This window comes from Mirounga angustirostris, unplaced genomic scaffold, assembly GCF_029215605.1.
Source record: "Mirounga angustirostris isolate CCGP_5_RB_7025 unplaced genomic scaffold, mMirAng1.0.hap1 SCAF_5, whole genome shotgun sequence".
In the NCBI taxonomy this organism is placed as follows: Eukaryota; Metazoa; Chordata; class Mammalia; order Carnivora; family Phocidae; genus Mirounga; species Mirounga angustirostris.
Window position 1 is genome coordinate 39,298,303 of NW_026991713.1, and position 15,196 is coordinate 39,313,498.

A 15,196-nucleotide genomic window follows, 5' to 3' on the forward strand; every position below is an offset into this window, starting at 1 on the left:
AAGACAAAGGCTAAAAGGAAAAACTACTACAAAGCACAAAACACACCAAGAAAATGCATGATTTCTTCCTTGGAAATATGTATGTTATTTTCTCTAAGATTATTCCAATTGAGCAGAAGACCTCATTACTTGAATCAATTCTCTCCAAAGGATGCCATGCTAAATCCTGTTTTAATATAATTGTGAAAAGTACAGTTCAAATCAAGCAACTTACGTAAGTCACACCTGAATAATAGACAAAATCACTTAAGGATAGATCAGAAAAACAGCCACTGATGGCTGTTCACAGTGAAATTATAAGATGAATAAGAAATTGTGAAGGGCTATGGTAAATATTATCTGGTTCTTGTATAAAGAATGTAAAACAAATATGTATGATTCTGTCATTCAAAAATTCAACGTGGAAGTGAATTTGCAGACTCATTTCAAGACAATCATGGCATTACAGTGATATAACATGGTTCATCAACATGGACTTTTCCATCTTTATTATTTTTGATATTCACGTATCTAAAATTTATAATTGTTTGCACCTAGGAAATCATTTTAGCGTTACCAATTCTACCATAAGGAATGGCATCAAAAATTTTAACTTTGTTTCACAAAAACATATTTAGGAAAACAATTATTACTATCAATTAATTGCTATGTAAAGATACACATGTCGTAGTTAAGTTGTGAGAAGATTAGAAAGAAATGTACTAATGAGATTAAACTATAGATTTAAATCCTACAGATGTTGGCCATTTTTCTTGATAATTCTAATTTAATGACTATAAACAAAATAAGCATCTTGATTCTGTTTCAAATTTTGTTCAAAATGAATAAATTTTCTAGCACACACAGAGAACACAAGACACTTTGATTAAATTTTACTTATTTTTTTCTTCTTTAGAATTTAAAATGATATGATGCTAGTCAAAAGATATGGTGGAATCAACATAAACATTTCTGCCACATAGATGTATCACAAGGATTACCTTGGCCTCTTATTTAAGAGGATTATAGGATAAATGATTTTCAGTTTACTCCAGTAAATTGGGATTAAGTTTTAGAAGGCTCCATTTGCTTACTGTATTAATCTCTTATCTTAGAAAATAGAAAGGCGAATGTTTCTGTAAAAGAAATTTGTAAGACCTTCTCATTTTATAGGAGCCCTAGTAATATTACTGTATCATGAAAGTACTTACTGTTCTGTTAGGAATTCTGGGGTATTTGTTCTTTCGGATTCTTTTTCTCTAAAGGAAAACAACATAGGTACTGTTAGTTGACTGCATAGTTCAATATCATTTCAGAATGTCATAATTATAACTGATTAATTTTATTATGTAATATTTCTACTTAGAAATACAATAAAATGTCATGTAGGTTTAGCATATATAGTATATGATAGATAAACAGGGATTTTAAAGTTGGTTGGAAGGGCTAGAGATGAAGATTCTGTGAGTAGTTTATGCACTGATTTTTGTGAAAAGTTAATTATGCTTCCTTCTTGAAAAATGAAATAATACTAATCTAGGTAGACATTGTTAGAGAATATTACATTATTAAAAAAGAATCATATAATTATTAATTGCCTGGTGCTATATTTAGTATTGATATGATTATAGTTCACCCTTGAACAATGTGGGGGTGAAGGGCACCGACCCCCCTTTCAATCAGAAATCCTTGTGTAACTTCTGACTCCCACCAAACTTGACTACTAACAGCCTACTGTTGACAAGAAGCCTTCCTGATAACATAAACAGTCGATTAACATATATTTTGTATATTATATCCTGCATTCTTAGAATAAAGTAAGCTAGAGAAAAGAAAATGTTAAGAAAATACATCGACAGTACAGTAGTGTGTGTGTGTGTGTGTGTGTATCCACAGATTTAAGTGGACTTTGCAGTTCAAACCCATGTTGTTCAAGGGTCAAGTATATATATATATATATTCTTGTATACATATATACATGTGTATATATATATGTATATATATATATATATATCCCCCATCAGGGGTAAAGAGAAAAATAATCTCATATCACTGCATTAAAAAAAAAAAGTACAACTTCTAGTTTAGGGAGTAAGAAAATGAAATCCTTCCCGAGTCAATATCAGGAATTGCTTTAGTGTAATAAAGATGTCAAGAATTTCTGATTTGATTTGACAAGTTAGCAACTCACAAATGAAAATTTCACAGTACTAGAGACAAGTACCTTTTTATATAAGTTCTCATCAGTTTTAGTCTTCAAAAAATTTAGGTAGAATGAAAACCAAGAAAGAATGAAATATTTAGAAACAGGTTCATAATAGGCATGTTACTCTGTTTTTAAGAGTTCTTACAGTGTCTAGGTTCAGCAGAACTACACAAATATTATAACGCCAGCAGCTCTGGCAGTTGGCTCATATAGGTACTCAGCGTGAAAGATCTGAAGTGACAGCTATATTTCCAAAACTGCATTTACTGCATCTGTTCAATGGTTAAGCCTCCGAGGTCTGCTTTCATTTTATTTCTGCTTGAAACTCAACTGTTTTCTAGTAAAAGCCATTAGAAAGAGCATTGCAAAAATGCATTTAGATTTGCCTGGCTGACTCTTAAAATACGACTTTGAGCTACAATTAATTTTAGATAAGATTTCTATATATAGTTTCCATGTACTGACACTTTTTTTATTAAAAACTACAACCAAATTCTACGAGTGCACATACTAAGGAATCAGAGTGACATAGAGCTCTTTACAAGAAACAATGGGGGTGAGGGCACCTGCTGGAATAAATGAAGGTTTTCTACTAAAAAACTCAGAGAATATTTGACATTGTATGTATTGTACATTAAGACTTACAAGGCTGGCTTCCCAAAGGGATACAGTGAAAGGATTAAACAATTTTTGTGACTTACGAGTCATCTGCAGGGATTTGATTTCATTTTGGTTTTGCACGCACATCTATCACAAGGATGAATGGCAAGCCTGTTCTACTGTAAGGGACAAACAGCTATTTTACTTTCAATCTATGCACTGAATATGGATGTGCATCATATTTTTCTGGTAGCTAATTTCTCTCTCTTGCATGTATAAACATCTCTATTTTAGAAGAAAAAAAGTGAAAATAGCACAGGATGATTTTGCACTTTGCGCCAACTATCTGGCTTTTCAATAACGTAATTGGTATCAGTAGGTCTGATTCAGACAGTTTCCTGGTATTGAGACTTGGTACTTTCATGTGTTTATATGATACTTCAAAAAATGTGAATCTTTTTAGGTAGATTTATGTATTTTTCACAAAACAGTATGAGCATTCATACTCAATAAATCTGATGACACTTTCACATTTTTTAATGCAGTTTTAGAAGCAGGCCTGACATGGAGAATAAAGAAAATAACTGAGACTTAGGGATTACTTTTGCTTGACAACAGCTAGAAATTAAACTGCTGTACCTTGCGGCCCTAATCATAATTCTATTTACAGAATTAAGCAAAACACTGTATGCTTTCGGCATAAATATTGCAAATCGTTGACTTGTTTTGTGGGAGGAGGGCACTTTTGTATTCATTTTAATGATGAATATTTTAAAATGCACAGCTGTATTTTTTGCAAAAGGACCGTTTCAAGGATGACAAATAGCTAATGTTAATATCCAAACTTGGTTTAAAATATCTCAAATATTTCATTTTTATGAAAATATTGGTTTTAATGGAACTTTTACTAACATATCACTAACCTAAATATTTATTTAGGGTTGGATTTAAAGTATGCACTGTGAACCCTTGCAACATGGCTGTTTGTAAACATTATTCCTTTGCCCCAGGTCGACTGGGATGGCATCAAAATCCTTATCCCATGTTTTAAATCTCAAAACTGCAAATTATGGATAAACTCAGAGTTCTTTTTCTTGGGCTTCTTCCTACTGAAATGCCAAAACCTGTGGCTAGAACATAGTTAAAAAGTTGATGTGTCATTTCCTCAACACAGATATCATTAATCCTAAGGGATTTTGTTAGACATCTTTTGGCTTAAATTATTATTCTTGGAAGAGCAGTCAGCAAGCAGAGATTACTTTAAAAATAAACACTATCCAGGGCATTAGTGACTGAGTGTAAGATTTTAAACACTAAAATAAAGCATTGCATGACAAATGTATCACATGATTTTAAATTTTCTTTTTTTTTTTTTAAGATTTTATTTATTTATTTGAGAGAGAGAATGAGACAGAGAGAGAGAGCATGAGAGGGGGGAGGATCAGAGGGAGAAGCAGACTCCCTGCTGAGCAGGGAGTCCAATGCGGGACTCTATCCTGGGACTCCAGGATCATGACCTGAGCCGAAGGCAGTCGCTTAACCAACTGAGCCACCCAGGCGCCCTATCACATGATTCTAGATTAGATCCTGGACAAATCGACAAAAACGATTAACTATAAAGAACAATATTGTGACAGTAGATGAACTTTGACAATGGGCTATGAATTAGACAATGGTTTTACATCAGTGGTATATTGTCTGTGCTTGATAACTGTTCTGTATAAAAAAAAATGTCCTGTTCTTAGGAATTATACTGAAATATACACTAAAATACTTGAGATAAGGCACACCAGGTCTCCAACTAATCCTAAATGGTTAGGAAAAATATATGAACTGTGTATATATACACACATATATAATAGTATATATATAATATATATAATATATATAATAATATAGACAGAGAAAATGACACAGAACAAAATCTTAACAGTTGGTTTACCTAGGTAAAGGACATATGAGAACTTCTATCCTTGCAACTTTTTTTGAGAACTTTCATGAAAGAGTTCATTATCAATAAAGAGCTTATAAAACTACTCTTAAAAAATAAAAATAAAGTGCCATTTTTCAGTATCTTTACAAAATATTTCACTGAACTGTGGCTATTTTATTTTGTTCATTAAGCACAAGATCATTTCATTCTACATGTAACTGTAAAAGATAGTGATATTTATCTGGAAAATGGAGAGCATTAGGCAATAAAAGAAAGGTAATGCATCAATTAGTAGAGTAAACAAATGTTCTATAAATAAATGCAGTCACTATTGGTACCTATGGTGCTGCTGGTAGGAATGGTAGGAAGTCAATAACACAGAATATGGACTTTTCTTGAAAGGCAGAAGGACAAAATATTTTGCCCTATATTGAGGACAAAGGGATGTTTCTATTTTTTCTTTTTTGTGTCTAACCATTGACATCCATTTAGGAGGTTTAATTTTACAAGCCTGTCCTCATTATGATAGAAGCAAATGTTTACCAACACAGATTGGAAAAGGTGGACAGGGATAAAGGGTCTACTCATTTTTCTGTTGTGATACTTTATTACACAAGTCGAAACATGTGAAAACATTTGTTGGCAGTCAGTTACAATAATGACATATTGGGTTCAACCATGTTTAACATTTTCATTATATTCAAAATAATTATTTGAGAATGGGGGGGCCGATAATGAGGCAGAAGGGCTCTAAGTCAGGAGAGCCAGTTCATATCTTGAAAAGGAGGATGGGAATTAATTAAATGAGAAGCTTGGGGAAGTTAATTGGGAATGAGTAAAGATAAGGACACCATCAAAGCATGAAGAAATAAAACTATTAAAAGGAATAGCAGAAACTCACAGCACACCTAAGGGAGAATGAATCCTGTAGAATCGGGAGTGTAGGGGAGCAGAATTATGCCTTTGGGGGCCCCTATTGGCTTCTAACCCCTAGAATACTGCCTGCCACATGAATAAATGTTTGCTGAATGAATAATTATATATTGACAAAAGCTAAAATTTAGTGTATTGTATTCCTAGTCTGCTTCTGCCTCTAATGTGTGACTTTAGACAAATCACTTAATCTAATTCTATCAGCTGTGAAATGAGACAGTGGGAAAAGGTGATTCTCCAAGGTGCCTTCCAGACCTAAATATTTCTGTATATGGTTCTGTTTATTAAAATGGGCAACTGTGAACATTTTCGTAGAAGAGAATAGCCTTATATGAGTTTTAAATGAAGAGAAATGGGGAGAAATAGAGAAGAGGAATGAAAGAGCAATGCATTGATTCAAGTAATGGAAAATAAATCCCATTGAAAGCAACTTTAATATAGAAGAGAGAATGCAGGTGATTTATGGTTTTGATGTTAGAAGTGACATTTATGTGTACTATTTTTTTTAAAGATTTTATTTATTTACGTGAGAGAGAGAGAGAATGAGAGACAGAGAGCACAAGAGGGAAGAGGGCAGAGGGAGAAGCAGACCCCCTGCTGAGCAGGGAGCCCGATGCGGGACTCGATCCCGGGACTCCAGGATCATGACCTGAGCCGAAGGCAGTCGCTTAACCAACTGAGCCACCCAGGCGCCCTATGTGCACTATAGATACAGGCATGCAGATGTAGAGATCTTTACCTGTTCTTTTTATTATCCAAGTGACTGTACACACTCCTTGCTTCCACCTTGAGAGTCCTCAAGTAAACAGAAGTGGAGAGCGTTCAAAAGAAGCCATAAATGGCAGAAGTTTATATATGTGATATTTATCACAAGGTCATAGAATTAGGACTGCCCATTTAGAGAAAAGAAAGCTGAAGTAACTCTTAGGATCTATATTTAATTCCATGAAGAGCTATTTAATTCAAGATCCACCAGGCACAATTGCTTATGCCTCCATGAAGCCTTCGATAATTAACACCAGTTTCTTCATGCATTTTCCTTTCTACCAGCTTGTTGAGCATTACGCTCTATAAGACATAATTTAGCTTTCACTTCTATGTGAGCTCATTATTTTCCTCAGTTCCATCTATGCTGATTTTCAGTTGACATCTGGAGGTGGCCATGGGCTTTGCATTTGGGTTTCCCTAAAATAAGGTGCTCCCTAAAATGAGTTAGGTGCTCAGGAAACACTTGTCAGTGGATGGAGATGGGCATGATACACTTTGAGGTAAGAATATGAACTGGAATGCTGATTGGCAGCTACCAAAAATGACTTCTTGTTCATCAAGCATGGTTGGTGATCCTGGGACTTCCGTGAAGCCCCAACCTTGTTTGCTTCTCATCAGCCTATTTCCCTAGGCATTTTTGGGAGGAAGTGTTAAAGACCTATCATGGGGATGAAAGGCACACTGTTCTTTAAATAGAAAGGTCTAGTTGAATAGCCTTAAGGGCATGGGAAGCTATGACCTGAAACAAGCTTGTCATTTGAGTCTGATCCACAGAAGAGGTGAGCAAGTACCACTTTCTCAGCTTTGTCAGACCAGAGCAGAATATTTCTTATAATTCTGTTTCAAATTAAGACCACTGATTGCAATACCCCTATAAGAAAGCTGGCGTGTCAGTGATGGCAAAACTAGTGTCTCTGTGGGAAGGATGGGGTAGAAAAGAGGGAGGTGGAAGGTCCAAGAGAGAGAACATAAAAGAACCAGACAATTTTCAGAGAGTTTTGATTTCTATACAAATTCTAGGACTCCAACAATTGGAGACAGTGACTATTTAGATAAAGTAGATACATAATTGCTGGTTTTACAAAAAGCAGAAGCCAACTAAATATCTTTACAAAGGGCTCCATGGTAGCTATAAAAACTGCATATTTCTTACTGGGACAGAGGGCGTTGGTGAAGTGACAAGAAATTAAAATAAGTTGACTCACATTTCCCAGTCTTTGAGGTTGGGTGGGGAGAGTGTAGCAGCAATTCTATATACATATTTAAGGCTAAAGGAGAAAATTTGATTTATTTAAACCTTGGTTTGATGCAAATTCAAACCCAGCAAAGTGCGATGGAACAAATAAGTGGGATGTTGGGATAGGGTGTGAAATTATTATAGTTCTATGCTGAGTGCCTTCAGTTCTGTGCTGAGAACTCAGCTGCTGTGCAGTGTTCTGAGTTTAGCTCAGCACCATGGGAAGGTACCAAGCTAGAAGTTCAAGGCCAGCCATGACAAAACCACAACTAAGGAGTGGTACCCGGTCTTCTCTATTTAATATCCCTGTAGGGAACAATCATGGAGATAAAAAAGAAAATAAGCAATTTCTTATGTTAAACTTGTCTCAAGACATCATCTTTACCTCTTTCTAGTTGGTAAATGTAGAGTGTACAAATAAAAACAATACACATTGCTTCATAGATATCCTGGACCTTGACATTCCCATGAAAACTGCCCTCTTCAGAGAGTCTTTGTGGGAGGTTATATGCCTATTTCTGGAGAAGCAGCATGATTTAAAAAAATAATTATAACTGCTATTTAATAAGCTGCATTTAGCAGATTACATATATTTATCACATTTAGATTTACAAGGATGTGGTGGTAAAGTTGTTAAAACTTTTTTGGAGTTAGTAAGTGGTGGAGCCAAGGTCTAGCTAGATTTAGCCCTGTCTATACCTAAATCCTGTTTTCTCCTACCAACAAAGTCTCTGTAGTGTTGGAATGGATTTTGACAAGGTAGAAAATCTATTTTCGAGCTATTTCACTAACACTTATTAAATGTGTATCCCCTGAAGCAATTCAAATAAGTAATCTTAATTGCTTCATCTGTAAAATGGGATAACACAATACCTACCATAAGGAAGTGATTAGATTAGCCAATTTACTGAGGTGTCTTTGGTTTCAAAAAGTAATTGAGGGGTACCTAGGTGGCTCAGTCAGTTAAACATCTGCCTTGGGCTCAGGTCATGATTCCAGGGTCCTGGGAATGAGCCTCACTTCCGGCTCCCTGCTCTGCAGGAAGTCTGCTTCTCCCTCTCCCTCTGCCCCTCCCCTGCCCTCATGCTTGCTGGGTGAGGCTTCCTGCTCATCAGGGAGTCTGCTTCTCCCTCTACCCCCCCACCCCACTCATGCTTTCTCTCGCTCTCTCTCTCTCGAATAAACAAAATCTTAAAAAAAAAATCTTTACAAAAAAAGTAATTGAATATATCTAATCTTGGAGGAACAAGAAGCCTTAAAAATAGAAGATTTTTCAAATAATGTTCAACATGTAACCTTTTTAAAATTAATCAGTACTTCTGGAAATTTGCCTGAATATCATTATTCCTACATTAAACAAAAGAATCCCAAATCAACCTAACAGTTTCATCTACATATGAGGATTTAATATTTTAAGATTACCTCCAGGATATGTTTATAAGAGGCAGAAAACATTTGTCTTATAATTTTTAACTCTAAATATCTACACAATTCACATAAAATTATACTAGGCAGGAAATAAAAATGTGAGGTCATGGAAGCCTAGAGATACATCTTCTCTTAGTTAGAGCCTACAAAATTTGAGTGAATGTCTAAGTTAAGAGCTAAAAACCATGGGGATGGATAAAAGATGATATGTGATGACTTGAAAACCCAAAAGTCAATGATAACGCAAATAGCTGTACTCTCAACTCTTTACTTGAACAGCACTTGTGGGGCACCTGGGTGGCTCAGTTAGTTAAGTGTCTGCCTTTGGCTCAGGTCATGATTCCAGGGTCCTGGGATCGAGTCCCACATCGGGCTCCGTGCTCATAGGGGAGCCTGCTTCTCCCTCTGCCCTGCTTGTGTGATCTCTCTTTCTAATAAATAAATAAAATCTTTTAAAAAAATGAACAGCACTTGAATTTCAAAAGCTCTAGAAATTAAAACTACAACAACAATAAACTTTGGGTAAAACATTTTAGAAGTTAGTTCTTAGATGGGTAGGAGCTGTACATGGTAAGGAGTTCAAAGAATAGAATGGTATTTCAATTCTGAAAGAGAATATGAAGTGATTGTTTCAGAATATTAGACTCTAGATTTCCCCACCAGTGAATAAAACCAAATTGATAAATAGACAAGACCAAAGGGGATGGATCCTAAGAAAGATGTTTCCATAAGTAAGAACCAACCATTTAATTCTGATAAAAGTATTATTTCCTAAAATGACCAAAAATACAATCATAAAAATAATAAATTAATGATTTATTCAGAGAATTCAAAAGATGTTTAAAAAATAAATATATGTGAGAAAAAAGTGGAGACTAGCCATCAAATTACAGGGGGAATGTATAGTTAAATCCTACTACATTTTCATTAGAGAAAGCAATTAGCATTAGATATTTAGGTGTCAGTTCAATAAAATTTCATTTAAAAATTGATACTATTTTACCTGGGTTTGAAAAGATTCTTATGTCATCCATGAAATGTTACAATGAATAGAATAACAGCAGAACAAGTGAGGCAAAACATGGGTGAGTTGTTTTCTTAGCTTTTACTCTTTGATCCTTCATTTGTGTAATGTGAACAGCAACTAGTTTTCTGACAAAAAGAATATGATCAAGATTAATTTCTTAGAACTAATTCCTTAGGCAAATTTCCTTGGAGGACTCCAGGCATGGATTAAAATTGTCAGTTTTGGACCCTCTGATAGGAAACTCAACTGAAGAAACCCACCTTCAATTTGAAATTCCAAATTCATTTGGAATTACATATAATAGCAAGTAAATTTTACTGTATTTTTCAGTGCTGTCATTGTGGTATTTGCCATGGAAGCCCCTAGCATTGTAATTTCCTCTTTAGTTATAGTTTAAGATCCTGTCATTTTTGAAAAGAAACTGATTTTATTATAATCATTTTCATATCCTTGATATAGGGAGAATCAGGAAATAATCATATAATAATTCACCTTAACAGACTTTAATATAGTCTATTGTGATATCATCTACCACATGTGGATTTCTAATTTTACTAACAATCATGAACTAAAATATCAATATAGTGAAATCATTTGAATCCTAATTATTATATTAAGAACAGAAAACTTGTTTGGTAGAGGTCAGTGGGAAGCACATACCTTTTACTAGTTGAATGCCAAAAACAGTCTTATTGTCAATACACTGGAGGTGGACCCAAGTAAAGCCACAGTTTCATCTCTATAATCAGGCAAATCTCAACAAATGTTGAATTTCTATAGTACTATTCTAGGAGTTGTGTGGAATAGAAAGAAGTAGAAGAAAGGTCCCTGTCTGTAAAATCCCAATTCATAACTCAAACTCTATCATGTTGAAGTTTGTTTTGTTGTAAACTCCACATCAATGGAAATTCTCCAGTCTTCAGTTCAGAGTACTTAGTACATTTCCTGGCATATATGGGATTCTAAATAAATGTTTGTTGAACTGAACTCTTGGAGAACCCAAATCAGTCTCCTTTCTCTGCACAGCATCCTCTCACTACTACTTTGCCAATTTGGTGGTGTAGTTGAATCGTGGAGCTATAGTTACTTGTAGGTAGATTTAATGCCAGCTCTGCTCTTGGTTTTTCTATGCAGGTGAAAAAGTTACTTGATATCTACAGAGTGTTTAGCTATTATATAGCTATTTTGTGATATAAAAACATGAACATGTTTTTAATTATCTCCTATGACATTTATTTATTTAGATCTATTTTCATAAGGCCTTACCTGAAGCTTACATAATTAAATTTTGTGATCCTCAGTAGAAAGGAAAAGGAGTAAGGAGACACTTTGCCATGTAGGGGCATATACTCTAGACCTTTCCCCTGTCAGAAATGCCTGACTGCAGAATATTATGTCTTATTCTATGCCATTACTTTTTCTCTCTCCCAGGTAGATAACTGCTATCCCTCAAACCTTAGCCTCTTTCCCATTAGGCACCCATTTGCTTTTCTTTTAGGGTCTATGAAAAAAGGGCAGAGTTAATTGTGTGATGTGTTTAGTATGGAAGTTACATGAAAGGGGTCTAACAAAGATTGTCACCTTAACAGGGAGTAAGAGCTGATTGACTTGGTGAATTAGGGATATTCAAGCCAAAAATAAAAAAATTCTCCTGAATTTTCTGTTAAGTTATAACAAATTACTCATGATCCTAAGAGCTTGTTTCTGTATCATAGATTTCATGCTCCTTTATTAAAAAGAGGCAAATGCCATGAAAATAAATTAACATGGAAGACCCAATCAACACATCAGGCATAATCTACTAAAATCTTACATTTTACATTATTTAAAATTGATCAGAAGTATTTGCAAGAGGTACATAATAAAAAATTACATACTATTTTAACTAAGAAAACTGTTCTTATTGACTTCTTAAAATACACTTTTAATGTGGGAGGAATGAAATAATTGTGGCATTAGTTAATTTCATCACAAATGATGCTATTTTGATGATTATTTCAATTAATCCCAATTTTATTGAGGAAACTGATTCCAGTAGATTTTAGGTAAATAAATCCTTAAATTTTAGGTGTTTATTCTGTACTTAACTGTGCATGTTTTATTCTTTCTGATGTTTGTATATATATGTACATATACATACAGAATATATACACATACATGCACATATCACCTAGACTTTCAGATTGAATACATATATTGCATATATTTGATAGGTAGATGGATAAATAGATGGATAGATGGTAGTCATGGAGGTAAGTGTGCATTAGAGATAAGAACTGAGGTAACCCTCCTGGAGACAATATATACCCGAGGAAATTCAACCTGTGTCCTCTAAATCTAGTCATTATTTAAAGAAAATATAGGTACTTGTACTTCTAAGACAAAGCAGAGCTGGCAGTATCACATCACTTCACTTAATTTAAACATAAAACTGTTTAAACAACTATTCGTTTTGTTTTTTTTTTTTAATTCTGTGAAGGCCCCACCAAAGCAATTGATGCAATTCCTTCCTAATATATATTCAGTATATTTTACTGATGGAATACTTTGGGAAAACTACTTGTCAAACATAGTTCCACATTAAAAAAAAAAGAAATCTCAAGGAATATTTGCTCTTGATAATTTTTAATCCAGAAGATATGATGGAGAAGAGACAATTGAATCCACTCTTAACTCATAAACAAGGAAGACTATGATGAGTTCTCCATGTATACAAACTAAAGCCCACGGAGTAGCAAAAGCCCTAATAGCATATGTATTTGTAGGATGATCATTCTTTGCATGAGTTTTGATATGAAGAAGTGTCTCAGTTGGAGGTACCAGTTATGGAGGAACAAATTTATGGAGGGGGAGAAGCACTGGGCATGTTTGGGTTCTTGGCAGTAAGTTAGTATGGCAGGAGAATAAGCCAACCATGGAAGGAGAGAGAAATGAGGCGAGAAAAGTAGATTGGGCCATACTGCAGACAATCTTAGAATGAGATTGCAGAAGGTGACAAGGAGCAAATGCAGTTTTCTCAAGAGATCAATTGAGTTTCTCAGAAGATCAATATAGCAAAGCAATTTGGTCATATTCTTTTGATTAGTCATAGTTTATTTAAATTTGTACTACAAAAATATTTGAATAATATATAGCAAAATATAGTAAGGTAAACTTTAGAAAGTTTGTTATGAAGTATATAAAGCATAACAACTTTGTTTCTTTCATGAAAGTGTTCTTAACACTGAAATTCATGACACAAGGAGGATAAAGACATTGCCTGATTTGAAGTCATAAAATTTCCTATAGTTTGTTCTATATGGCATTGACAATCCATACCCAAGAAGGAAAAAGAAAATGAAGCATAGACAGTGAAGCGAGTCTGATGGAAAAATTAAACACCATGGCACTTAAATGTATTAGAATTTATACTGTGCTGTGGTTAGAAATAGCGTAACATTTAGTTAAGGTAACTGCTGTATACATGGTTGAGTAAGAAAGAAGAGCCCTATCTTGATAACCTAGTTGGCTAGTTGGCTATAAAATTTTACTTGTGAAATGTTATCATACAACTTCTTAAAGGAACATTTGTTACAGCCTATAATCAATTAACCAACTTGCAATTACCATGTAACGTCCTGTGTTCACACTTAAGACATCTATATAAAGAAAATTTCCTTCAAGGTTTGTTAGCTAGAGAATAGCATTACAAGCATAGAAAATATTTTAATTTCACTAATTTCAAAAGAGATGCTAAATTAATCACCAACTCAGAAGTTGCAAATGTTTCTGAATCTGGAGAGTTGGAAGAGGGGAGAGTTTGTGTTTGGTTTCATCTTCTATTTTATTTACCTTTTCTGTTGCTCAGTTTTGAGAAGCATTCAAAAATATATTTGGTCTAGCCCTACGACCTTCCAAAACCAATGTTAGTCACCTATTATTTCTTTTTCCTTTTCTGGCTTGTACAGTGTAGTGTACTAGCAAAGTATGTAGATTAAAAAAAAATTGCACTGTTGATGCTGATGTATGGAGTAATTTCCTCAGACTCTTTCAATGCAATCTGCAAATGCATTAACAAAGGCTTTAAAACAAAAACAATCTACACTACCCATAACACACAGGGCGAAATATTGGAAAGTTGGAAAGCATAATTGATATCTGCATTAGTAGAAACTAAATGTGCCAAAACAGGCACATTTTAGGGGCGCCTGGGTGGCTTAGTCGTTAGGTGTCTGCCTTCAGCTCAGGTCATGATCCTAGGGTCCTGAGATCGAGCCCCGCATCGGGGCCCCTGCTCCGCGAGAAGCCTGCTTCTCCCTCTCCCACTCCTCCTGCTTATGTTCTCCCCGCCTTCTCTCTCTGACAAATGAAATCTTTAAAAAAAAAGATTAAAAAAAAACCAGGCACATTTTAGACCAAAAATAAGACTGTATTACTAATCATTTACCAGTTCTAACTAAATGGCGAACAGTGGTTTATACTTCTTTTTGGGGGGCAGGTCATTGATACAGACTCATTTTTTTTTTTAAATCTGAATGGTTACCATGTGACAGACGTGGTTCTAACATGCTGTGGATACAAAAGGTCACAGTATACACATGGATTTTACTCTCATGGTGTTTACAATCTCTGAAATGAACAAGTATGCTCTAATTTTCTCTCTGGGGAAAATAACGAATAGCAATTAGCTCTATCCATGCTAGTTTATCTTCATGTTTTTGCATTAGGAAACTCTAAAGCATTACGCTGGCCAGGAACATGCATCGCATTACTACATTTACACTTAAAATTTCAGTAGAAGAATATGAGAAGATAATGTTTAAAAGTGTATTTTTCTATTGAAGTAAAGAGATAGCTGATAAGTTCTGAAAAGTAGAACACAACTCCACAGGAAGGAAATTTGAAGTGGCTTGTCAAACTGCATTATTTTCCTGAAGTTTTCTAACACATGTTTTTATGGAGATAACTTGAGATGATAAAAGTAACCGTATATTTCTACAATATTCCTTGAACAAGCAAATGATATTCTCATCTTATAGATTGGGTGATATTCAGTATGCTTCTTTTGCTCCTTTATCCTAATGAAATCTTTATCAGTTCATACTA

At 34.5% G+C, this 15,196-nt stretch overlaps 1 protein-coding gene across 1 annotated transcript in view; it reads right to left on the minus strand.

The window, feature by feature from the left end:
- The window catches only part of SYT1 (synaptotagmin 1), a 405,214-nt gene that overhangs the window by 337,257 nt on the left and 52,761 nt on the right, over window positions 1-15,196 (minus strand). The window contains exon 2 of the mRNA XM_045872916.3: window positions 1,191-1,238. The gene's annotated coding sequence lies outside the window, so the exon portion shown is untranslated. The remainder of the gene's footprint in view (window positions 1-1,190; window positions 1,239-15,196) is intronic.